This window comes from Balaenoptera physalus (assembly GCF_965194825.1).
Source record: "Balaenoptera physalus genome assembly, contig: HAP1_SCAFFOLD_2652, whole genome shotgun sequence".
NCBI classification, from domain to species: Eukaryota; Metazoa; Chordata; class Mammalia; order Artiodactyla; family Balaenopteridae; genus Balaenoptera; species Balaenoptera physalus.
This window is the reverse complement of record NW_028124157.1, coordinates 3,086-28,405: the sequence shown is the minus strand read 5'-3', so window position 1 is coordinate 28,405 and position 25,320 is coordinate 3,086. Positions and strand designations below refer to the sequence as shown.

The following is a 25,320-nucleotide window of genomic DNA, read 5'->3' as shown; positions in this document are numbered from 1 at the left end:
CTATTACAGTTGTAACTTGGTTAAAGAGCAGGGTGAAGTTTGTTGAGTGTACCCTGTGGAGAATGTTGTGGTCCAAGGCTCTTCTCTTTTAGTTTCTTCTCCTTGACTCCTACCTTCCTTGGGCTGGGCTAGGCTGGGGGCCAGGTTGGACTTGCGACTTAACATTTCTCTTCCGCTTTCTTTTTTTTTTTTTTTCTTCCATTATGGGCATTGCTTCTAGGACAAGCCTTGGTCTTGCATTGGATGTTCCTTCCTGTCAACTTCCAGCAGCAGGAGTCTTCTTTTCAGTGCTTGATGCTTCACGAAATAGACTCTGCCCATTGGCAGCAAATACCAGAGAGCCAGGAGACAGAGCTGGTTGCAGACCTTTCCTCTTCCAGCCTTTGGTTGCAATTGTTTTGCCCATGATTTGCTAGCTCTAGTTCCTTGGGCCACACAGGTATCCTGCCATCCAGCTCTTTTTATATGTGAGAGACATTCTGAACACTGTCCCTCTTTCTTTGCACAGAAGTATATACAGTGTGGCAGTTACCGTAATCTCCTCCCCCTTGCAAACAGCCCCTCTAGAATCTCGGACCTCTAGGACTCTCTGTCTTGCATGCTTGGGTGCAAGGCCAAGCACAATGAAGAGGAGAATAATTAGAGAAAGAGGAGGACATTGGTGGAGAACTGGGAGCAGGTAAGGTGAAAGGGCACCGGAGAAAAGAGATGCATGTAGGTTTTTTGGTTTCTGTGGGAAACAAGTTGACACACTTGGGCCTCATTTTGTATTAACAGAACAGAGAGTTGTAGATATAAGTAGCTAGATCGTGCAGCAACTGCCATGAAGTCTGTACACTGAAGAGAACAGTCTCACATCTAGTTTTCATTTTGTTTTATGTCATATTACCTTATTTATAGCATTCACTGGTATGTTTGTAGAACGCAGATGTTTTCAAATGCTCTGGTTTTGTCTACATGGTTATTTCCTTGTCCTATTTGTAAGGAATCCAACATTGTAAGACATATTGCATGTTTTTCTCTTGACGATTGTTTACCTTGAAGCGTCATGAGCTAACTTGAGCTGTTGGATTTTGTGGAGAAACTTTAAAAAGGGTCTGTGAAAAAGGCATTGTGGTGAGTCGCATTATGCACCCGAGCGTAAGGAGCAGATATCTGCCACCAGCCCAGCTTGGCCTGGATTGCCTCTGTGTTAGTTCCCCTGGTTAGTGCTTTTCTCCCTAACCACTCTTGTGACTGTGATAATGTGAGTTAAGGGCTGAGTTGCTAGTGATTTATGTGTGAGGTAGGCTGGTTTGAGGGAGGAAATCTATGGACCTAGTCATTTTCCTTGGTGGTAAGCTTTCAGGGGTGCAAAGATCGATCTTCCTGGGGACTTTTCTGGTACCAGGAAGATATCGCATAGATGGGACCTCCAAAGACACACATTTAATTTTTAGGCCTGTTGTTCCTATTATGGGATGTGAGTTTCTTCACTGATGGGGATGCTGCTTATCTGAGAAGAAACTGTGAAAGGTGGTGTAGTATAGAGGTGTGGCTTAAGCTTTTAAGTTTTCTTCAAGGTTTTTCCCCTAAGCTTCATACTTCAGACGGCCTACTTACATGAGACTAGTATGTGATGTCAGGCTAACAACTTCCTAAATACCTGCAAGCCAGATCAGTGTCTCTTTTCTCTATATTCCCATGGAAATCAAGGGTCCCGCCGAATTTTCCATCGAAACAGTTGATTTGTGCTGTCTCTAGGAATTCTACAGGGCGTACCGTTGCTTCCTAACCGGTGTCATTTGGGAGATCGATCCCCCTCTGTACGTTCAAATGATTAATTTTGAGACTCTGCTCATGTGTGCAGTAAACCCTTTAATTCCCTAAGACCTTCCTTTCCTCCATCTCATACCCCATGAAGCCCGCTTCAGTTTATCTCCTGAATTTCTTTGGAATCTGTCAGCTCTCCCTCAACATCCTAATACTGAACTTGCCTGTCTGTTGCGATTAGGTCCTAACTAGTGTCCATATATCTTGTTTCCCTCCAATCCATTCTTCACACAAGAAAGCTTCAAAGCAAGTTGGAACATTGCTCATAAACATCGCTCACAAACATTGTTTTGAGAATAGAAAACACACTGGTGGCCTTTAAGACTCTGCGTGCTCTAGAATCCTCTCTGCTTCTCTAGCCCCATCTTGTGCCACGTTTGCCCTCACTTTCTATGCTTCAGATACACTGAATTAACCTTAGTTCTCACTCATCTGACAGAAGTCAGTTGAGAAATTATTTTTCACTGTGATTCCTAGCATTAAGGAATTTGATGATCAGGTTTTGTATGAGGACTAAAACTAAACTGGGAAGTGGAAGAATTGCGTTTCAACTGTTTCAGTCAACACGCATGTATTAATGATACCTAAGTATTGAACACCGGGCTAGGTTTCATGAGGGATACAGAAGTTCTGGCCATCTCTGGTTTTGGGTATCCCTTATTTGTTGAGACCTTTGCGTTGTTTGGTTGCCTTTTGTCTGTTTTCCAGATGGGAAAACAGGAACAAGGGAAGTATAGGTTATTACTAGGTGGGGTTGAACAAGTGGAGCAGCAAACTGCAAAGCAGAAAGAAGAGGGACGTACTATAGAGGGATGTGATTTCCATTTTCAAGGCGCCTGCGTCCTGTGCAGGGAGACAGCCTAACATAAAATGTGCCTAACAAAAGATCTATTGACTTCTTACTAAAAATCTCCAGTTCATATAACCCAGGGGTTTATACCTTCTCCTTTAAAAGTTCTATTCCTGGGACTTCCCTGGTGGTCCAGTGGTGAAGACTCTGCGCTTCCAATGCAGCAGGCGTGGGTTCAATCCCTGGTTGGGGAGCTAAGATCCCACATGCTGCGCAGCCAAAGAAATTTTTTTCAAAAGTTATACTCCTGTGTTGTTGAATTTAGTGGTTTAGATTTTGTTTGAATGTTAAGAAGATTTCAGTTTATTTACCAGGAACAAACAAAACATAATGTAAAAATAGTTTCCCAGAAACGATTTCCATCGTTCTCTTCTTCCCTTTCTCCCGCAGACTGACTGGTGTTTCATCTTGACAAGTTCTCTGAAGTTCTCTGTCATTCCATAGGAAAGCGGTCTGGCTTGGAGGTTGCAATCCCAGGGAATTTTTCATCAGCGGGGAAGTCTCCATCACTACAGAGGAATCAAGGTTGAAGTCAGTCCCGGGTAAGTGAGATGCTCCCCCTAAACACCAACACAGCAGTCGTGTACCTTTCAAGGGGTTCAGGGGCAAGATGGGCAAGGCATTTCTACTAACTCTTCTTAAGGATCATGGACAGTGTGCCCTATGCTACGAGGTAAGCGGTGACTGTTGTAATTCTTACTGGTGATCATTTCATGTCACTGATCCTTGGCTCTCTTTGTATCTCATAGGACTGTTGTTAAGTCCAATACAAAATGAGTCTTCTTTTTAAAAAACTGAAATGTTTTACAAAGCCTAGCATTCTCATAGAGAGTCCTTTGAATTCTCCCCACTTTCCCGAGAGGCTAAGAACACTTCACACCATGAACTAGGAGAGGGGGTAGAGCCCTTTCTGATGAAATATAGAAACAAAGACAGAGTCTTAGCCTGCTTGCTCTCTGGACAGGATCTCGGACCACAAGGTCTTAAATCCTGGTATAAATGACGGAAGTGAGGACAGTTCAACTGGCACTCTCATAACAAGAGTTCTGAAACACCTTCCAAAGAGACTGTAGCGGTAGACGAGGGAAGGGAGTGCTACAGTGTGGTAGTACAGGGGGAATGCTCGGCTACAGCAGTGAAAAATGTGGTACCTATTGGTGTGCTCTCGGGGTTCTTGTACATGTAGCATAGATGACCTTTACAGTGTCCCTCCCACCTTCCCACCTGCATTAGGTGTTCTGTTTTTTTGTTTGTTTGTTTGTTTTTAATTTACGTTTATTGATTGATTGATTGATTGAACTTATTTATTCTACGTATTTATTTTTTTGGCTGCACTGGGTCCTCATTGCTGTGCACGGGCTTTCTCTAGTTGCGGCTAGCGGGGTCTACTCTTGGTTGCGGTGTGCGGGCTTCTCATCGCGGTGGCCTCTCTTGTTGCGGAGCATGGGCTGTAGGCGCGTGGGCTTCGGTAGTTGCGGCTCACGGGCTCTGGAATGCAGGCTCAGTCGTTGTGGCACATGCGCTTAGTTGCAGCACGGCATGTGGGATCTTCGCAGACCGGGGCTCGAAGCCGTGTCCCCTGCATTGGCAGGCGCCACCAGGGAAGCCCTAGCTGTTCTTACATAGAGTCTAAAAACAGAGAGCACTGAGAGAAGGTAGTGGTTATTAAAGGCTCAGGATCTAAATTCTACCTGTCTCTACACCCCTTCCCAGCTGTCGATTTGACCCCGTTTGTGAATGCCGACCTCATTCTTCAACTTGCTCTGCCGTTTGTATACTCACCTTGAAAACTTGTTTCTGTGATGCGTTGAGCAGACACAGGGTGGCAGATTGCAGAGGTGGAAGCTGGTGGTCGGATATTTGCGGGCTGAATCTCCTTCAGTCCCATTCCCATTTCTGGTTGCGCAGAGGCCCTACTTCCTGTGTATGACGCGGAGCCATAGGATTGCGGGCAGGAGCCAAGTTCTCCATACAGTGAAGACCCCAGTGTGCCTTGGTTATAGTAATATACCTGGCTTCCTTCCTGGTAGGGAAGTGACAGGCGGCTATGCCCCTGATTTGTTCGTGGGCCTCCTGATGCAGCAGTTCCCTTGGCTCTGGCCCTGTCGTCAGCTGCCCCTAGGAGGACTCTGAGCCCTAGCTACTTCTCTGGTAGATTTGCCTATTCCCCCACTATAATCACACCTGAATAAGGCAACTCAAACCTTTCAGAGATGTGTCGTGAACCTCTTGTTTTCTGAAATACCTATCTGGTGGTTGTGAGACTTAAGGCCAACCTCCCCGAGAGACTTTGTTTCTATTTCTCCTAGTAAACCTAGACTCATCTCCTGTCACCTTCAACTCTACTCCAATTGTGTTCTTTCAACCCAGACCCCTGACCCTGCTTTTTACTTCTGCCATTTCATCCTCACTCCTGCTTCCTTTCCTAAATCCATACGTCTCTTTTGGCCTTCCTAGCCCTGGGCCAAGTTCCTTCCTCTTTCCTCAGTTTTTACCCCTTTCCTTCATTCTCCCATCCAACTTTCAGGCCTTCCTTTCTCACGCCCCAGTTAGCAGCATCTCAAAATTCGAAAGGTTTATTACTCATCTATTAATTCTATTCCATTTACTTATTCGGTTCTATACCTATCTTACCTATGTATGGAAGAACCGCTGGTAGCCAAGGTGGCAGCAAGAATCCTAGCAGCTGTCACCTGACGTATCCGTAGTAGTCAGCAATTTCCATTTCTTTGTCCCTCTGGGTGAAAAATTGCAGCTTCCCCGAAGAGGTGTATCTGGCAGCATTCTCCCGTTGTTGTTGAGCCCGCCTCTTCATGGCCTCTCGCTCTGGCCTCTGCTCTTGTTCGATGGGCTTTGACATGACTGGCTCAGGCACGTTGGGTTCCCTCCATGGAACTCGTTGCTTGCTGAAGTCTTGGAGTAGAAGTTGGGTTTGGAGCTTGGGTGGGGACTGGCGCTTAGTCACAGCAGGGGGAACAGGCTCGCGCTGGAGAGAAGCGCCAGATGAAGTTTTGTAGGGTGCAGGCCTAGGAGCAGCAGGCTGAGGGACACGAGGCTGGGTATGGTTGGTCCAAGCCGGTTGGGTTGGGTTGGCCACAGTTGGCTGAGCTGGTTTGGCGGGACCTGGCAAAGAGGCAGGAGCTGGCTGGGATGAATTGACTGCAGCAGGTTGAGCTGAGTCAGTAGAACCAGGCTGGGCACGGTAAGCCACAGCAGGCCGATGTGAGGCCAGAGACTGTGGCCTCCGAGGAGCGGGTCGAGCTTGAGGCTTGTCCCAGGCAGAAAAAGGCAGAGGTATCAACTTGACCTTCCCAGGAGGAGGCCGCTCACACTGGGATGGAGATGGACACTCTGTTTCAGCACTGCTGTCTGGTTTCTGGGCTTGGACTTGCGTTTTCTCAGGCCTCTTACCCTCACGTGGGGTATGCCGCCGTGGCTGGATCGCTGGGGGTGGCTGGGGGTCTTTGGGGTTGCTTGAATTTCCCAAGAGCCGACAGGAAGAGAGCCCAGTTTTCGTCTCATTCTTCTTCCCCAGCGCATGAAGAACCTTCACAGACTCCAGCATGCGCACGCCAAGGGAGGTTCGAGGCTTTTGAAAGCTCTCTTGGCGAAGCTCAGTTTGGTGTTCCTTTCGCTTCGTGTTGGGGATTGCTGGCTTGTCTTCTGCCTTGACTTTGTTCCCTGACTGCTTGTTCTCTTCAGCCTTGTTTCTTCCTCTGGTCCTTTTGGTCTTTTCCTGCCCATGGCTCTCAGTTTTGCTGATCTTTCCGGATGCAGCTTTCTGAGGTTTGCCTTGAGAGTGCTTGGCCGTGTTCGCAGGAGCCCTGTCACTGACTGCAGCAGTGCATATAACCGCTTCTCCCCCTAACAGGCACTCTGGATCTTTTGGCTGGATTTTGGCCTTGGGAGCACCACCGATAGGCTCAGAGGCTTTCTGTTTGTTCTTCCTGGGTTGATCAGAGGGAACCTTTACGACACTTGGCTTTTCCTGCACCTGATTCACCTTAATGGCTCTGGTGTCTTCAGCTTTGATCACGTTGGGACCTTGGGATCGATCAAGATCTTTCCAAGAATTAAAGAGCTGGGGAAGGTGAATATCCTCCGCCAGTGTAGTAATGTCTGCAAGACCACTGCTAGGTTCAGTCCCATTTTCAAGTGTCCCTAGGTCCTGACGACTCAGGCTGTTCTCTCCCAGATCAGCATTTTCAGAACCAGGCTGCTCCTCTTGGCTGAGGGGATCGGTGCAGGCCAGCGGCTGGGGAATATCAGGGATTCCTAAAGGGAGTAGTGGAGGATCTTGGTTTTCTATTGGGATCTGGTAGGCCTCCAGAGGCTTTGACAGCTTGGTTTTGATATCCTCCACGTTCTTACTCTCTGTTTGTCCCTGGCTTGGAGCTGGAGGCAGGGCCAGGAGACGCCTGGCACTCTGGACTGGAGCTGTCACTGAAATGTCCCCAAGTTCAGATGGTGGGTTACTCTCAAGTATGTGACTGTTTCTGCTACTGCAGGACTTGGGGAGTTCTTGAGTTTGTGTCACACAAAACGTCTGGCTTGGAGGTTGCAATCCCAGGGAATTTTTCATCACCAGGGAAGGCTCCATCACTACAAAGGGATCAAGGGAGAAGTCAGTCCCTGGTAAATGAGATGCTCCCCCTAAACACCAACACAGCAGTCATGTACCTTTCAAGGGGTTCAGGGGCAAGATGGGCAAGGCATTTCTACTAACTCTTCTTAAGGATCATGGACAGTGCCCTATGCTACGAGGTAAGCGGTGACTGTTGTAATGCTTAACTGGTGATCATTTCATGTCACTGATCCTTGGCTCTCTTTGTATCTCATAGGACTGTTGTAAGTCCAATACAAAATGAGTCTTCTTTTTAAACAACTGAAATGTTTTACAAAGCCTAGCATTCTCATATAGAGTCCTTTCAATTCTCCCCACTTTCCCGAGAGGCTAAGAACACTTCACACCATGAACTAGGAGAGGGGGTAGAGCCCTTTCTGATGAAATACAGAAACAAAGACAGAGTCTTAGCCTGCTTGCTCTCTGGACAGGATCTCGGACCACAAGGTCTTAAATCCTGGTATAAATGACGGAAGTGAGGACACTTCAACTGGCACTCTCATAACAAGAGTTCTGAGACACCTTCCAAAGAGACTGTAGCAGTAGACGAGGGAAGGGAGTGCTACAGTGTGGTAGTACAGGGGGAATGCTCGGCTACAGCAGTGAAAAATGTTGTACCTATTGGTGTGCTCTCGGGGTTCTTGTACATGTAGCATAGATGACCTTTACAGTGTCCCTGCCACCTTCCCACCTGCATTAGGTGTTCTTTTTGTTTTTTTGTTTTTTTTAATTTACGTTTATTTATTGATTGATTGTTTGAACTTATTTATTCTACGTATTTATTTTTTTAGCTGCACAGGGTCTTCATTGCTGTGCACGGGCTTTCTCTAGTTGCGGCTAGCGGTGTCTACTCTTGGTTGCGGTGTGCGGGCTTCTCTTGTTGCGGAGCATGCGCTCTAGGCGCGTGGGCTTCGGTAGTTGCGGCTCACGGGCTCTAGAATGCAGGCTCAGTCGTTGTGGCACATGGGCTTAGTTGCTCCACGGCATGTGGGATCTTCCCAGACCAGGGCTCGAACCAGTGTCCGCCGCATTGCATTGGCAGGCGGATTCTTAACCACGGCGCCACCAGGGAAGCCCTAGGTGTTCTTATATAGAGTCTAAAAACAGAGGGCACTGAGCGAAGGTAGTGGTTACTAAAGGCTCAGGATCTAAATTCTACCTGTCTCTACACCCCTTCCCAGCTGTCGATTTGACCCCATTTGTGAATGCCGACCTCATTCTTCAACTTTCTCTGCCGTTTGTATACTCACCTTGAAAACTTGTTTCTGTGATGCGTTGAGCAGACACAGGGTGGCAGATTGCAGAGGTGGAAGCTGGTGGTCGGATATTTGTGGGCTGAATCTCCTTCAGTCCCATTCCCATTTCTGGTTGCGCAGAGGCCCTACTTCCTGTGTATGACGCGGAGCCATAGGATTGCGGGCAGGAGCCAAGTTCTCCATACAGTGAAGACCCCAGTGTGCCTTGGTTATAGTAATATACCTGGCTTCCTTCCTGGGAGGGAAGTGACAGGCGGCTATGCCCCTGATTTGGAATCTGAGATGGTGCTCCCTGAGCAAGCCTGGCAGAAAGTGATGGATATAGAGGGACCATGTTATTGGCGTCTGAAGTTTTATCATACTGGGCTGCCATAAACATGGAGGAAGCAGCTGGGTGCCGGTCAGTGAGTGCCAGAGTAAAGTCTCCGAGTGAAGAGGAATTCTTTTCAGTGCTTCCTGTGATGTCCCACTCAAGAACACCTGGATAGGAAGGAGCTGAAGTGGAGATCTGGCTGTGGTCAGTAACTCCAGATAACATAGTCGTGCTGGAATGTTGGTAAAGGTAGGCACTACCCATGAGTGTCTGGAAAGAGGTACCGGTAGCCGATGCCGAACTGACGGCAGGGGCAGAGACTCTGGAGAAGTTGCAGACACTTCGTGTTAGGGAAGTTGCATTGCTCACCACAGGAAGACAATGCTGCAGAGAATTTAGAGTTCCAAGTAGAGATGGATTTTGGAAATTTTCTGTAAGAACAAGAGGGTCATGAAAAACTCAGGGAGGTTGAGAAATTCTCACTACGTTTGAGGAACAGCATTATCTTAAGGTTCTTGCTCTCAGGACACCTCTACTATCGACCCTTCCTGAGAAACCCAAAATCAGACAGTTAATGATGGCTGTAAGGACTGAGCAGTTTTCCACTCTTCTGTATTAACTGCCTGTGCTCCCATCTTGGGCACAGATGGGCAGAAGAGCCAAGTGGTATGGTTCAGACATTGTTCTCTAGGCTGGAAGCAACCTTCTCCCTGCCCTGTCTTTCCCTTCAGCCTGCACTCGTATTGACTTCTATGCTATTTCCTAGACTGGAAGCATTTTAGAACTAGGAGGCCCTTAGAGAACTTTCTCTTTTTTCAGTCTCATTTCACGAGTAAGGAAACTGAGGCTCAGAGAGGTCGGGTTGACTTGTTCAGGTTCTCTCATTATGTTAGTGTCATTACCAGGTTTCAGAACCTAAGTATCCTGACTTCCTTGCCAGGACTCCACTCTGAGCATGATAGTGCCAGAAAGCAGGAGAAATAGAACTTATAATATAAGCATTTTTTTTGTCCATTAGAAAACAGTACGGCCATTACCATTGTCATCTTCAGTGTCTCCCTTTGCTTGTGCAGTTCCCACGCTATTACCTAGAGTTGACGTATAGCTCAGTCCAACTGGTGAACTGAAAGAGTCATTTTTGCCCTCTTCAAGCCTGGTTTCTCATCCTACCTCAAAATGATTACCCGAAAGTGGATTTCTTAAGTGCTTTTGGAAAGAGAAAAGTTATCTGATTACTTCAGATTACTCATCTATAAAGTGGTTATAACACCACCACCAATAATAATAGCAGTAATAATTAATAGATGAATAAGCTGATCTATTGCGTATGATTTATATGGAGGAAGATACAATAAGTTCTAGAAAGACAAAGAAAAATCATGAAAAACATGTTACGTAACGAAAAAGAAATCCATAGATATTAATGAAAACTGGGGTATGTGGGCAAGTATCAAAGCCTAATGAATTTACTAACAAATGACATTCTGTACCATACATGCAATATTATGAAAGTGAATTTTGCCCACTCTATTTTAGTGAATACTATTAACCAAAAAACACGATGGAGGTGATAGAGGTGAATGAATTCCTAGCCAATGCATACAGACAGAGACGATAAATCAGTAAAAAATGCACAACAAGCAACAGAATGCAACAAATGTGAATGTATAGGTAGCCACAACATATATAGACAAGTATTTCAATGAAAACCGGTACAAAGCAGACAGCAAAATAGTAAGTGTAAAAGAGTTTCATTATTGTGCTCATTCATATTTTTACCCAGCAAGTAACAGGTATTAAGCCTAGGAGAAATATATCTTTCCATGAATATAACTCATATAATAAGCAGAAAGGAAGCTTAAAAAGTATCAAGAAGGTTTTTGTATTTATCCTAGAACTTAGAATCATCTTCCACATCCAAGAAGATGACATCCCAAGACCTCAAAAAACCATCATCCCTAGAATCCAATTAAAAAAGATTTTCAAATGTAAGAAAATCCAAAGGACTCCACAACATTGTTTTAGATAAATGTGGATGTTTGTGTTTTCTTTTTTTCTTTTGCCGCGCCGCGTGGCCCTGGCCGTGAAAGCACCGAGTCCTAAAGCGCTGGACCGCCAGGGAATTCCCTAAATGGGGAATTAGAGATGTGGGGCTTGACTTTTTCTTTTTCTTCTCCGGTAGCTAAGATCTACAAGCGAACGATGGCTGTTGATCAATGTGCTCTCTGTGTTAGGAAGGAAATAACTGTAAAAATGAAAAGCAACCTTGCCTTAGAAGCTACATATCACACAAAGGAAATAGTCCTTCTGATTCAATGTAGAAGATATCATTTAAAATGTTTAATTGGTCAAATGTCTACCTAGTTTAAAAATTAGAAAGAATAGAACACTGAAAAGCAGCCCCCTAGATAACCACTTTGGTTTCTGGTTTCTAGGAAGCATCATTTCTAAAACATACTTCTAAAATGTTTCTATTCCAAACTGTCAAGTGCCAGCTGTATTCAGAGAGGCAATAAAAGAAAGAAAACGGAGTATGACTTTTCTGATAGGCTGCCCTTCCTGGTGATCCCCTGTTCTGGCCTTACTTTCCTTCTTAGTCTGTTAATGTAAGGATTTGCTACCATCAGCTTTGTTTTGCCCTGCTCTGAGCAGATTTCCCTCTGTGCTGTTTCTGCTTTAATTTAAAATCTTTGGCTCCCATCAACATTCCATGGCAAACTGCCTCTTTCTTGAGAGCTCCTCTATGCTTTCCCTCTTCATTCTTATATTTTTTTCCCATCTCTTGGTTCCTGTTGGCCTGTGCTAATGAAAACAATCCTAAACTTGCTTACGTTTGACTCTGTGCCTCCCTATATAGCCCAGTACTCTCCATCCTCTCTCCCTATTCTCTCTTTTCAACTAGTCGAAATACTAGTGGAGGGAGACCATTGGAGATGAAACATCTTGGTATATATCGCTAGTTTTCTGTGTCACCTGGCTTTTCTATGTTTCTGTTGAAACACTCTTTTGAGAAGTCTCTGATTTCATTTTCTACATGGGTACCCTTTAAGGCTCAATATTGGAAAAGAAGGGGATCAGAGTGATCAACCCAATGTGGTATCCTAACGTAACAGATAAGGAAAGCAGCAGGCTTTGTGAGGCAGTCAGTGATTTGTCCAAAGTCACACAGACAGTAAACGTCAAAGTCAAAACTGAAATTAGGTCTCCAGACTTGTAGTTCAATACTTTCCCTCATTATTCCACGCTATTTTGAATCTCCTCCTCAATTTAGGGGCAAAAGAAATCGAACGCAAAACTTTCCAAAGTTTCTTTTCTTACCTGACATGGTCAGAGAAGAGGAGACATCAACTGCAGGTACAAGGGATGAGGAGACAACACTAGAGGATGTCTGAGTGGCTGCAGCTGAACGGCGCACGTGTCCAGTACAAAGGTCACTGGTTACTGGTCCAAACGGCTCCACGGAAACCCCAAGACCTCTACCAAGTGGTAGTAGGTTTGGTAGGAGAGTGATGTCACAAAGCAGGCAGTTGAAAGGTATGAGCTAGCCAATAGGGAGGTCCGATCCCCAACAGGAGGGCGGGCTTGGGTGAAGAGAGCGTAGGAGAGCTAAAACAACCCCTCAATTTCTGAGCTCTGGGGAGGAAATCCTAGAAGACAGATTTACCTCCCCCAGGCTCTTCCATTAGGGAAATCATTGCAACATTTCTTACAGACGTTCATTAATATAATTAACTAACAGTTACTTATATTCTACAGAGTATTCTATTTTATGTATCATATACTTAGAGCTATATAGATCTTATTTAACTAGTATCCTTAGGAAGGAAAGAGCCATGTAGTTTGAACTATTACAGTTGTAACTTGGTTAAAGAGCAGGGTGAAGTTTGTTGAGTGTACCCTGTGGAGAATGTTGTGGTCCAAGGCTCTTCTCTTTTAGTTTCTTCTCCTTGACTCCTACCTTCCTTGGGCTGGGCTAGGCTGGGGGCCAGGTTGGACTTGCGACTTAACATTTCTCTTCCGCTTTCTTTTTTTTTTTTTTTTTTCTTCCATTATGGGCATTGCTTCTAGGACAAGCCTTGATCTTGCATTGGATGTTCCTTCCTGTCAACTTCCAGCAGCAGGAGTCTTCTTTTCAGTGCTTGATGCTTCACGAAATAGACTCTGCCCATTGGCAGCAAATACCAGAGAGCCAGGAGACAGAGCTGGTTGCAGACCTTTCCTCTTCCAGCCTTTGGTTGCAATTGTTTTGCCCATGATTTGCTAGCTCTAGTTCCTTGGGCCACACAGGTATCCTGCCATCCAGCTCTTTTTATATGTGAGAGACATTCTGAACACTGTCCCTCTTTCTTTGCACAGAAGTATATACAGTGTGGCAGTTACCGTAATCTCCTCCCCCTTGCAAACAGCCCCTCTAGAATCTCGGACCTCTAGGACTCTCTGTCTTGCATGCTTGGGTGCAAGGCCAAGCACAATGAAGAGGAGAATAATTAGAGAAAGAGGAGGACATTGGTGGAGAACTGGGAGCAGGTAAGGTGAAAGGGCACCGGAGAAAAGAGATGCATGTAGGTTTTTTGGTTTCTGTGGGAAACAAGTTGACACACTTGGGCCTCATTTTGTATTAACAGAACAGAGAGTTGTAGATATAAGTAGCTAGATCGTGCAGCAACTGCCATGAAGTCTGTACACTGAAGAGAACAGTCTCACATCTAGTTTTCATTTTGTTTTATGTCATATTACCTTATTTATAGCATTCACTGGTATGTTTGTAGAACGCAGATGTTTTCAAATGCTCTGGTTTTGTCTACATGGTTATTTCCTTGTCCTATTTGTAAGGAATCCAACATTGTAAGACATATTGCATGTTTTTCTCTTGACGATTGTTTACCTTGAAGCGTCATGAGCTAACTTGAGCTGTTGGATTTTGTGGAGAAACTTTAAAAAGGGTCTGTGAAAAAGGCATTGTGGTGAGTCGCATTATGCACCCGAGCGTAAGGAGCAGATATCTGCCACCAGCCCAGCTTGGCCTGGATTGCCTCTGTGTTAGTTCCCCTGGTTAGTGCTTTTCTCCCTAACCACTCTTGTGACTGTGATAATGTGAGTTAAGGGCTGAGTTGCTAGTGATTTATGTGTGAGGTAGGCTGGTTTGAGGGAGGAAATCTATGGACCTAGTCATTTTCCTTGGTGGTAAGCTTTCAGGGGTGCAAAGATCGATCTTCCTGGGGACTTTTCTGGTACCAGGAAGATATCGCATAGATGGGACCTCCAAAGACACACATTTAATTTTTAGGCCTGTTGTTCCTATTATGGGATGTGAGTTTCTTCACTGATGGGGATGCTGCTTATCTGAGAAGAAACTGTGAAAGGTGGTGTAGTATAGAGGTGTGGCTTAAGCTTTTAAGTTTTCTTCAAGGTTTTTCCCCTAAGCTTCATACTTCAGACGGCCTACTTACATGAGACTAGTATGTGATGTCAGGCTAACAACTTCCTAAATACCTGCAAGCCAGATCAGTGTCTCTTTTCTCTATATTCCCATGGAAATCAAGGGTCCCGCCGAATTTTCCATCGAAACAGTTGATTTGTGCTGTCTCTAGGAATTCTACAGGGCGTACCGTTGCTTCCTAACCGGTGTCATTTGGGAGATCGATCCCCCTCTGTACGTTCAAATGATTAATTTTGAGACTCTGCTCATGTGTGCAGTAAACCCTTTAATTCCCTAAGACCTTCCTTTCCTCCATCTCATACCCCATGAAGCCCGCTTCAGTTTATCTCCTGAATTTCTTTGGAATCTGTCAGCTCTCCCTCAACATCCTAATACTGAACTTGCCTGTCTGTTGCGATTAGGTCCTAACTAGTGTCCATATATCTTGTTTCCCTCCAATCCATTCTTCACACAAGAAAGCTTCAAAGCAAGTTGGAACATTGCTCATAAACATCGCTCACAAACATTGTTTTGAGAATAGAAAACACACTGGTGGCCTTTAAGACTCTGCGTGCTCTAGAATCCTCTCTGCTTCTCTAGCCCCATCTTGTGCCACGTTTGCCCTCACTTTCTATGCTTCAGATACACTGAATTAACCTTAGTTCTCACTCATCTGACAGAAGTCAGTTGAGAAATTATTTTTCACTGTGATTCCTAGCATTAAGGAATTTGATGATCAGGTTTTGTATGAGGACTAAAACTAAACTGGGAAGTGGAAGAATTGCGTTTCAACTGTTTCAGTCAACACGCATGTATTAATGATACCTAAGTATTGAACACCGGGCTAGGTTTCATGAGGGATACAGAAGTTCTGGCCATCTCTGGTTTTGGGTATCCCTTATTTGTTGAGACCTTTGCGTTGTTTGGTTGCCTTTTGTCTGTTTTCCAGATGGGAAAACAGGAACAAGGGAAGTATAGGTTATTACTAGGTGGGGTTGAACAAGTGGAGCAGCAAACTGCAAAGCAGAAAGAAGAGGGACGTACTATAGAGGGATGTGATTTCCATTTTCAAGGCGCCTGCGTCCTGTGCAGGGAGACAGCCTAACATAAAATGTGCCTAACAAAAGATCTATTGACTTCTTACTAAAAATCTCCAGTTCATATAACCCAGGGGTTTATACCTTCTCCTTTAAAAGTTCTATTCCTGGGACTTCCCTGGTGGTCCAGTGGTGAAGACTCTGCGCTTCCAATGCAGCAGGCGTGGGTTCAATCCCTGGTTGGGGAGCTAAGATCCCACATGCTGCGCAGCCAAAGAAATTTTTTTCAAAAGTTATACTCCTGTGTTGTTGAATTTAGTGGTTTAGATTTTGTTTGAATGTTAAGAAGATTTCAGTTTATTTACCAGGAACAAACAAAACATAATGTAAAAATAGTTTCCCAGAAACGATTTCCATCGTTCTCTTCTTCCCTTTCTCCCGCAGACTGACTGGTGTTTCATCTTGACAAGTTCTCTGAAGTTCTCTGTCATTCCATAGGAAAGCGGTCTGGCTTGGAGGTTGCAATCCCAGGGAATTTTTCATCAGCGGGGAAGTCTCCATCACTACAGAGGAATCAAGGTTGAAGTCAGTCCCGGGTAAGTGAGATGCTCCCCCTAAACACCAACACAGCAGTCGTGTACCTTTCAAGGGGTTCAGGGGCAAGATGGGCAAGGCATTTCTACTAACTCTTCTTAAGGATCATGGACAGTGTGCCCTATGCTACGAGGTAAGCGGTGACTGTTGTAATTCTTACTGGTGATCATTTCATGTCACTGATCCTTGGCTCTCTTTGTATCTCATAGGACTGTTGTAAGTCCAATACAAAATGAGTCTTCTTTTTAAAAAACTGAAATGTTTTACAAAGCCTAGCATTCTCATAGAGAGTCCTTTGAATTCTCCCCACTTTCCCGAGAGGCTAAGAACACTTCACACCATGAACTAGGAGAGGGGGTAGAGCCCTTTCTGATGAAATATAGAAACAAAGACAGAGTCTTAGCCTGCTTGCTCTCTGGACAGGATCTCGGACCACAAGGTCTTAAATCCTGGTATAAATGACGGAAGTGAGGACAGTTCAACTGGCACTCTCATAACAAGAGTTCTGAAACACCTTCCAAAGAGACTGTAGCAGTAGACGAGGGAAGGGAGTGCTACAGTGTGGTAGTACAGGGGGAATGCTCGGCTACAGCAGTGAAAAATGTGGTACCTATTGGTGTGCTCTCGGGGTTCTTGTACATGTAGCATAGATGACCTTTACAGTGTCCCTCCCACCTTCCCACCTGCATTAGGTGTTCTGTTTTTTTGTTTGTTTTTTTTTTTTTAATTTACGTTTATTGATTGATTGATTGATTGAACTTATTTATTCTACGTATTTATTTTTTTGGCTGCACTGGGTCCTCATTGGTGTGCACGGGCTTTCTCTAGTTGCGGCTAGCGGGGTCTACTCTTGGTTGCGGTGTGCGGGCTTCTCATCGCGGTGGCCTCTCTTGTTGCGGAGCATGGGCTGTAGGCGCGTGGGCTTCGGTAGTTGCGGCTCACGGGCTCTGGAATGCAGGCTCAGTCGTTGTGGCACATGCGCTTAGTTGCTGCACGGCATGTGGGATCTTCGCAGACCGGGGCTCGAAGCCGTGTCCCCTGCATTGGCAGGCGCCACCAGGGAAGCCCTAGCTGTTCTTACATAGAGTCTAAAAACAGAGAGCACTGAGAGAAGGTAGTGGTTATTAAAGGCTCAGGATCTAAATTCTACCTGTCTCTACACCCCTTCCCAGCTGTCGATTTGACCCCGTTTGTGAATGCCGACCTCATTCTTCAACTTGCTCTGCCGTTTGTATACTCACCTTGAAAACTTGTTTCTGTGATGCGTTGAGCAGACACAGGGTGGCAGATTGCAGAGGTGGAAGCTGGTGGTCGGATATTTGCGGGCTGAATCTCCTTCAGTCCCATTCCCATTTCTGGTTGCGCAGAGGCCCTACTTCCTGTGTATGACGCGGAGCCATAGGATTGCGGGCAGGAGCCAAGTTCTCCATACAGTGAAGACCCCAGTGTGCCTTGGTTATAGTAATATACCTGGCTTCCTTCCTGGTAGGGAAGTGACAGGCGGCTATGCCCCTGATTTGTTCGTGGGCCTCCTGATGCAGCAGTTCCCTTGGCTCTGGCCCTGTCGTCAGCTGCCCCTAGGAGGACTCTGAGCCCTAGCCACTTCTCTGGTAGATTTGCCTATTCCCCCACTATAATCACACCTGAATAAGGCAACTCAAACCTTTCAGAGATGTGTCGTGAACCTCTTGTTTTCTGAAATACCTATCTGGTGGTTGTGAGACTTAAGGCCAACCTCCCCGAGAGACTTTGTTTCTATTTCTCCTAGTAAACCTAGACTCATCTCCTGTCACCTTCAACTCTACTCCAATTGTGTTCTTTCAACCCAGACCCCTGACCCTGCTTTTTACTTCTGCCATTTCATCCTCACTCCTGCTTCCTTTCCTAAATCCATACGTCTCTTTTGGCCTTCCTAGCCCTGGGCCAAGTTCCTTCCTCTTTCCTCAGTTTTTACCCCTTTCCTTCATTCTCCCATCCAACTTTCAGGCCTTCCTTTCTCACGCCCCAGTTAGCAGCATCTCAAAATTCGAAAGGTTTATTACTCATCTATTAATTCTATTCCATTTACTTATTCGGTTCTATACCTATCTTACCTATGTATGGAAGAACCGCTGGTAGCCAAGGTGGCAGCAAGAATCCTAGCAGCTGTCACCTGACGTATCCGTAGTAGTCAGCAATTTCCATTTCTTTGTCCCTCTGGGTGAAAAATTGCAGCTTCCCCGAAGAGGTGTATCTGGCAGCATTCTCCCGTTGTTGTTGAGCCCGCCTCTTCATGGCCTCTCGCTCTGGCCTCTGCTCTTGTTCGATGGGCTTTGACATGACTGGCTCAGGCACGTTGGGTTCCCTCCATGGAACTCGTTGCTTGCTGAAGTCTTGGAGTAGAAGTTGGGTTTGGAGCTTGGGTGGGGACTGGCGCTTAGTCACAGCAGGGGGAACAGGCTCGCGCTGGAGAGAAGCGCCAGATGAAGTTTTGTAGGGTGCAGGCCTAGGAGCAGCAGGCTGAGGGACACGAGGCTGGGTATGGTTGGTCCAAGCCGGTTGGGTTGGGTTGGCCACAGTTGGCTGAGCTGGTTTGGCGGGACCTGGCAAAGAGGCAGGAGCTGGCTGGGATGAATTGACTGCAGCAGGTTGAGCTGAGTCAGTAGAACCAGGCTGGGCACGGTAAGCCACAGCAGGCCGATGTGAGGCCAGAGACTGTGGCCTCCGAGGAGCGGGTCGAGCTTGAGGCTTGTCCCAGGCAGAAAAAGGCAGAGGTATCAACTTGACCTTCCCAGGAGGAGGCCGCTCACACTGGGATGGAGATGGACACTCTGTTTCAGCACTGCTGTCTGGTTTCTGGGCTTGGACTTGCGTTTTCTCAGGCCTCTTACCCTCACGTGGGGTATGCCGCCGTGGCTGGATCGCTGGGGGTGGCTGGGGGTCTTTGGGGTTGCTTGAATTTCCCAAGAGCCGACAGGAAGAGAGCCCAGTTTTCGTCTCATTCTTCTTCCCCAGCGCATGAAGAACCTTCACAGACTCCAGCATGCGCACGCCAAGGGAGGTTCGAGGCTTTTGAAAGCTCTCTTGGCGAAGCTCAGTTTGGTGTTCCTTTCGCTTCGTGTTGGGGATTGCTGGCTTGTCTTCTGCCTTGACTTTGTTCCCTGACTGCTTGTTCTCTTCAGCCTTGTTTCTTCCTCTGGTCCTTTTGGTCTTTTCCTGCCCATGGCTCTCAGTTTTGCTGATCTTTCCGGATGCAGCTTTCTGAGGTTTGCCTTGAGAGTGCTTGGCCGTGTTCGCAGGAGCCCTGTCACTGACTGCAGCAGTGCATATAACCGCTTCTCCCCCTAACAGGCACTCTGGATCCTTTGGCTGGATTTTGGCCTTGGGAGCACCACCGATAGGCTCAGAGGCTTTCTGTTTGTTCTTCCTGGGTTGATCAGAGGGAACCTTTACGACACTTGGCTTTTCCTGCACCTGATTCACCTTAATGGCTCTGGTGTCTTCAGCTTTGATCACGTTGGGACCTTGGGATCGATCAAGATCTTTCCAAGAATTAAAGAGCTGGGGAAGGTGAATATCCTCCGCCAGTGTAGTAATGTCTGCAAGACCACTGCTAGGTTCAGTCCCATTTTCAAGTGTCCCTAGGTCCTGACGACTCAGGCTGTTCTCTCCCAGATCAGCATTTTCAGAACCAGGCTGCTCCTCTTGGCTGAGGGGATCGGTGCAGGCCAGCGGCTGGGGAATATCAGGGATTCCCAAAGGGAGTAGTGGAGGATCTTGGTTTTCTATTGGGATCTGGTAGGCCTCCAGAGGCTTTGACAGCTTGGTTTTGATATCCTCCACGTTCTTACTCTCTGTTTGTCCCTGGCTTGGAGCTGGAGGCAGGGCCAGGAGACGCCTGGCACTCTGGACTGGAGCTGTCACTGAAATGTCCCCAAGTTCAGATGGTGGGTTACTCTCAAGTATGTGACTGTTTCTGCTACTGCAGGACTTGGGGAGTTCTTGAGTTTGTGTCACACAAAACGTCTGGCTTGGAGGTTGCAATCCCAGGGAATTTTTCATCACCAGGGAAGGCTCCATCACTACAAAGGGATCAAGGGAGAAGTCAGTCCCTGGTAAATGAGATGCTCCCCCTAAACACCAACACAGCAGTCATGTACCTTTCAAGGGGTTCAGGGGCAAGATGGGCAAGGCATTTCTACTAACTCTTCTTAAGGATCATGGACAGTGCCCTATGCTACGAGGTAAGCGGTGACTGTTGTAATGCTTAACTGGTGATCATTTCATGTCACTGATCCTTGGCTCTCTTTGTATCTCATAGGACTGTTGTAAGTCCAATACAAAATGAGTCTTCTTTTTAAACAACTGAAATGTTTTACAAAGCCTAGCATTCTCATATAGAGTCCTTTCAATTCTCCCCACTTTCCCGAGAGGCTAAGAACACTTCACACCATGAACTAGGAGAGGGGGTAGAGCCCTTTCTGATGAAATACAGAAACAAAGACAGAGTCTTAGCCTGCTTGCTCTCTGGACAGGATCTCGGACCACAAGGTCTTAAATCCTGGTATAAATGACGGAAGTGAGGACACTTCAACTGGCACTCTCATAACAAGAGTTCTGAGACACCTTCCAAAGAGACTGTAGCAGTAGACGAGGGAAGGGAGTGCTACAGTGTGGTAGTACAGGGGGAATGCTCGGCTACAGCAGTGAAAAATGTGGTACCTATTGGTGTGCTCTCGGGGTTCTTGTACATGTAGCATAGATGACCTTTACAGTGTCCCTGCCACCTTCCCACCTGCATTAGGTGTTCTTTTTGTTTTTTTGTTTTTTTGTTTTTTTTTAATTTACGTTTATTTATTGATTGATTGTTTGAACTTATTTATTCTACGTATTTATTTTTTTGGCTGCACAGGGTCTTCATTGCTGTGCACGGGCTTTCTCTAGTTGCGGCTAGCGGGGTCTACTCTTGGTTGCGCTGTGCGGGCTTCTCTTGTTGCGGAGCATGCGCTCTAGGCGCGTGGGCTTCGGTAGTTGCGGCTCACGGGCTCTAGAATGCAGGCTCAGTCGTTGTGGCACATGGGCTTAGTTGCTCCACGGCATGTGGGATCTTCCCAGACCAGGGCTCGAACCCGTGTCCCCCGCATTGCATTGGCAGGTGGATTCTTAACCACGGCGCCACCAGGGAAGCCCTAGGTGTTCTTACATAGAGTCTAAAAACAGAGGGCACTGAGCGAAGGTAGTGGTTACTAAAGGCTCAGGATCTAAATTCTACCTGTCTCTACACCCCTTCCCAGCTGTCGATTTGACCCCATTTGTGAATGCCGACCTCATTCTTCAGCTTTCTCTGCCGTTTGTATACTCACCTTGAAAACTTGTTTCTGTGATGCGTTGAGTAGACACAGGGTGGCAGATTGCAGAGGTGGAAGCTGGTGGTCGGATATTTGTGGGCTGAATCTCCTTCAGTCCCATTCCCATTTCTGGTTGCGCAGAGGCCCTACTTCCTGTGTATGACGCGGAGCCATAGGATTGCGGGCAGGAGCCAAGTTCTCCATACAGTGAAGACCCCAGTGTGCCTTGGTTATAGTAATATACCTGGCTTCCTTCCTGGTAGGGAAGTGACAGGCGGCTATGCCCCTGATTTGGAATCTGAGATGGTGCTCCCTGAGCAAGCCTGGCAGAAAGTGATGGATATAGAGGGACCATGTTATTGGCGTCTGAAGTTTTATCATACTGGGCTGCCATAAACATGGAGGAAGCAGCTGGGTGCCGGTCAGTGAGTGCCAGAGTAAAGTCTCCGAGTGAAGAGGAATTCTTTTCAGTGCTTCCTGTGATGTCCCACTCAAGAACACCTGGATAGGAAGGAGCTGAAGTGGAGATCTGGCTGTGGTCAGTAACTCCAGATAACATAGTCGTGCTGGAATGTTGGTAAAGGTAGGCACTACCCATGAGTGTCTGGAAAGAGGTACCGGTAGCCGATGCCGAACTGACGGCAGGGGCAGAGACTCTGGAGAAGTTGCAGACACTTCGTGTTAGGGAAGTTGCATTGCTCACCACAGGAAGAGAATGCTGCAGAGAATTTAGAGTTCCAAGTAGAGATGGATTTTGGAAATTTTCTGTAAGAACAAGAGGGTCATGAAAAACTCAGGGAGGTTGAGAAATTCTCACTACGTTTGAGGAACAGCATTATCTTAAGGTTCTTGCTCTCAGGACACCTCTACTATCGACCCTTCCTGAGAAACCCAAAATCAGACAGTTAATGATGGCTGTAAGGACTGAGCAGTTTTCCACTCTTCTGTATTAACTGCCTGTGCTCCCATCTTGGGCACAGATGGGCAGAAGAGCCAAGTGGTATGGTTCAGACATTGTTCTCTAGGCTGGAAGCAACCTTCTCCCTGCCCTGTCTTTCCCTTCAGCCTGCACTCGTATTGACTTCTATGCTATTTCCTAGACTGGAAGCATTTTAGAACTAGGAGGCCCTTAGAGAACTTTCTCTTTTTTCAGTCTCATTTCACGAGTAAGGAAACTGAGGCTCAGAGAGGTCGGGTTGACTTGTTCAGGTTCTCTCATTATGTTAGTGTCATTACCAGGTTTCAGAACCTAAGTATCCTGACTTCCTTGCCAGGACTCCACTCTGAGCATGATACTGCCAGAAAGCAGGAGAAATAGAACTTATAATATAAGCATTTTTTTTGTCCATTAGAAAACAGTACGGCCATTACCATTGTCATCTTCAGTGTCTCCCTTTGCTTGTGCAGTTCCCACGCTATTACCTAGAGTTGACGTATAGCTCAGTCCAACTGGTGAACTGAAAGAGTCATGTTTGCCCTCTTCAAGCCTGGTTTCTCATCCTACCTCAAAATGATTACCCGAAAGTGGATTTCTTAAGTGCTTTTGGAAAGAGAAAAGTTATCTGATTACTTCAGATTACTCATCTATAAAGTGGTTATAACACCACCACCAATAATAATAGCAGTAATAATTAATAGATGAATAAGCTGATCTATTGCGTATGATTTATATGGAGGAAGATACAATAAGTTCTAGAAAGACAAAGAAAAATCATGAAAAACATGTTACGTAACGAAAAAGAAATCCATAGATATTAATGAAAACTGGGGTATGTGGGCAAGTATCAAAGCCTAATGAATTTACTAACAAATGACATTCTGTACCATACATGCAATATTATGAAAGTGAATTTTGCCCACTCTATTTTAGTGAATACTATTAACCAAAAAACACGATGGAGGTGATAGAGGTGAATGAATTCCTAGCCAATGCATACAGACAGAGACGATAAATCAGTAAAAAATGCATAACAAGCAACAGAATGCAACAAATGTGAATGTATAGGTAGCCACAACATATATAGACAAGTATTTCAATGAAAACCGGTACAAAGCAGACAGCAAAATAGTAAGTGTAAAAGAGTTTCATTATTGTGCTCATTCATATTTTTACCCAGCAAGTAACAGGTATTAAGCCTAGGAGAAATATATCTTTCCATGAATATAACTCATATAATAAGCAGAAAGGAAGCTTAAAAAGTATCAAGAAGGTTTTTGTATTTATCCTAGAACTTAGAATCATCTTCCACATCCAAGAAGATGACATCCCAAGACCTCAAAAAACCATCATCCCTAGAATCCAATTAAAAAAGATTTTCAAATGTAAGAAAATCCAAAGGACTCCACAACATTGTTTTAGATAAACGTGGATGTTTGTGTTTTCTTTTTTTCTTTTGCCGCGCCGCGTGGCCCTGGCCGTGAAAGCACCGAGTCCTAAGCGCTGGACCGCCAGGGAATTCCCTAAATGGGGAATTAGAGATGTGGGGCTTGACTTTTTCTTTTTCTTCTCCGGTAGCTAAGATCTACAAGCGAACGATGGCTGTTGATCAATGTGCTCTCTGTGTTAGGAAGGAAATAACTGTAAAAATTGAAAAGCAACCTTGCCTTAGAAGCTACATATCACACAAAGGAAATAGTCCTTCTGATTCAATGTAGAAGATATCATTTAAAATGTTTAATTGGTCAAATGTCTACCTAGTTTAAAAATTAGAAAGAATAGAACACTGAAAAGCAGCCCCCTAGATAACCACTTTGGTTTCTGGTTTCTAGGAAGCATCATTTCTAAAACATACTTCTAAAATGTTTCTATTCCAAACTGTCAAGTGCCAGCTGTATTCAGAGAGGCAATAAAAGAAAGAAAACGGAGTATGACTTTTCTGATAGGCTGCCCTTCCTGGTGATCCCCTGTTCTGGCCTTACTTTCCTTCTTAGTCTGTTAATGTAAGGATTTGCTACCATCAGCTTTGTTTTGCCCTGCTCTGAGCAGATTTCCCTCTGTGCTGTTTCTGCTTTAATTTAAAATCTTTGGCTCACATCAACATTCCATGGCAAACTGCCTCTTTCTTGAGAGCTCCTCTATGCTTTCCCTCTTCATTCTTATATTTTTTTCCCATCTCTTGGTTCCTGTTGGCCTGTGCTAATGAAAACAATCCTAAACTTGCTTACGTTTGACTCTGTGCCTCCCTATATAGCCCAGTACTCTCCATCCTCTCTCCCTATTCTCTCTTTTCAACTAGTCGAAATACTAGTGGAGGGAGACCATTGGAGATGAAACATCTTGGTATATATCGCTAGTTTTCTGTGTCACCTGGCTTTTCTATGTTTCTGTTGAAACACTCTTTTGAGAAGTCTCTGATTTCATTTTCTACATGGGTACCCTTTAAGGCTCAATATTGGAAAAGAAGGGGATCAGAGTGATCAACCCAATGTGGTATCCTAACGTAACAGATAAGGAAAGCAGCAGGCTTTGTGAGGCAGTCAGTGATTTGTCCAAAGTCACACAGACAGTAAACGTCAAAGTCAAAACTGAAATTAGGTCTCCAGACTTGTAGTTCAATACTTTCCCTCATTATTCCACGCTATTTTGAATCTCCTCCTCAATTTAGGGGCAAAAGAAATCGAACGCAAAACTTTCCAAAGTTTCTTTTCTTACCTGACATGGTCAGAGAAGAGGAGACATCAACTGCAGGTACAAGGGATGAGGAGACAACACTAGAGGATGTCTGAGTGGCTGCAGCTGAACGGCGCACGTGTCCAGTACAAAGGTCACTGGTTACTGGTCCAAACGGCTCCACGGAAACCCCAAGACCTCTACCAAGTGGTAGTAGGTTTGGTAGGAGAGTGATGTCACAAAGCAGGCAGTTGAAAGGTATGAGCTAGCCAATAGGGAGGTCCGATCCCCAACAGGAGGGCGGGCTTGGGTGAAGAGAGCGTAGGAGAGCTAAAACAACCCCTCAATTTCTGAGCTCTGGGGAGGAAATCCTAGAAGACAGATTTACCTCCCCCAGGCTCTTCCATTAGGGAAATCATTGCAACATTTCTTACAGACGTTCATTAATATAATTAACTAACAGTTACTTATATTCTAC

The 25,320-nt window shown here is 45.6% G+C and overlaps 1 long non-coding RNA gene and 1 pseudogene across 2 annotated transcripts; one reads left to right on the top strand and one right to left on the bottom strand.

The window, feature by feature from the left end:
* Nucleotides 1–3,138: 3,138 nt before the first annotated feature.
* Nucleotides 3,139–9,073, top strand: LOC309654306. Its single transcript, XR_014260128.1, has 3 exons — nucleotides 3,139–3,204; nucleotides 7,251–7,426; nucleotides 8,785–9,073. It is a non-coding gene; the product is annotated as an uncharacterized lncRNA (long non-coding RNA).
* Nucleotides 9,074–18,053: 8,980 nt separating this feature from the next.
* LOC309654305 (uncharacterized protein C2orf78 pseudogene) lies at nucleotides 18,054–24,968 on the bottom strand (annotated as a pseudogene). Its single transcript has 3 exons — nucleotides 24,885–24,968; nucleotides 21,248–21,997; nucleotides 18,054–19,966 (listed from the first exon to the last, which is right to left on the bottom strand). The product of its transcript is annotated as an uncharacterized protein C2orf78 pseudogene (transcript).
* Between the last annotated feature and the right edge of the window lie 352 nt (nucleotides 24,969–25,320).